Source organism: Manis pentadactyla, chromosome 3 (assembly GCF_030020395.1).
Source record: "Manis pentadactyla isolate mManPen7 chromosome 3, mManPen7.hap1, whole genome shotgun sequence".
NCBI classification, from domain to species: Eukaryota; Metazoa; Chordata; class Mammalia; order Pholidota; family Manidae; genus Manis; species Manis pentadactyla.
Genome location: NC_080021.1, coordinates 42,461,340 through 42,462,804, shown reverse-complemented (window position 1 = coordinate 42,462,804; position 1,465 = coordinate 42,461,340).

The window sequence follows — 1,465 nt, the reverse complement described above, 5'->3', positions numbered from 1 at the left end:
ACAAAGGAAAAACTGAAGGAACAAAACAGCAGCAGAATCACAGAACTCAAGAATGGACTAACAGGTACCAAAGGGAAAGGGACTGGGGAGGATGGGTGGGTAGGGAGGGATAAGGGGGGGAGAAATAGGGGGGTATTAAGATTAACATGCATGGGGGGGTAGGAGAAAAGGGAGGGCGGTACAACACAGAGAAGGCAAGTAGTGATTCTATAACATTTTGCTATGCTGATGGACAGTGACTGTAAAGGGGTTTATAGGGGAGACCTTGTATAGGGGAGAGCCTAGTAAACATAATATTCGTCATGTAAGTGTAGATTAGTGATACCAAAAACAAAGCAAAAAAAAAAAAAGGGCAGTTCCTGTGTGGTAACCTACAATGAGTTCTACACAAGGGTATAAAGGGCATATAAAAGTGTAGGCAAAGGGTCTGTTTGTGTTTATACAGAGGATCAAAGCCTAATTGGGCTACCCCGAAAATGAACTAAGATACGATATGAAAAAGAACTTCCAAGATCTGCACTCTCTGGAAGACTCATGCCAGAAGATGATCATCAAAAACCCCAACAAAGATCCACGCACTGCTACAGCTGTAGATGCACTCATCCCACCAGTTCCTGGACTTGCCATGGGAATGAGGAAGGAGATATCTAAGCTGGCCTGTGCATACAGTAAAACAACAAATTTGACTGGATCTATACTGTTGGAACTCAACCAAGAATTTGGAGAAGTGCAAATTGTAGCGCTCCAAAGTCTTACAACTACACACTATTTACTGTAAAAAGAACATATGGCATGTGAACAGTCCCCAGGAATGGGTTGTTTTAATTTGTCTGATTTCTCTCAGACTGTTCAAGTTCAGTTGGACAATATCCACCATATCATAGATAAGTTTTCACAAATGCCTAAGGTGCCTAACTGGTTTTCTTGGTTTCACTGGAGATGGCTGGTAATTACAGATATGCTTTGGTTATGTAACTATACTCCTATTATGTTAATGTGTGTGCGCAATTTAAGTAGTAGCTTAAAACCTATATATGCTGAAGTTACTCTACAAGAAGATATGTCAAAGAAATAATCAATCTTCCCATGTTTTCTTCTGCCTGCTACTTCTATAGCTTTTCTTCTTCCTTCCTAATTACAACCCTTAAATAGAATTCGTGCCTCATATCAAATTTACCGAGTATCCTAATTCTTCCAAGTGGTAAAGATACCTCAAGACAAATGCTGGGCATAGAAGCCACAGGGCTTAAATATGCAAAGAAGTAAAAAGCTAACCTTTTCAAACAATAAGGCTTCCCTCTCACTTACCAACTTCACATTTCCCTGTATGGCCCCGGAAGATGACTGGCTAGCCAGAGACGGGTAAGATTCCTCAAGGGAGGAACAACCTAAGACAGGCACAGTCGCAGGGGGGCCATCAGGTGAGAAACTGGGGATCAACAGAGGTGAGGCTTAGAACCTCACC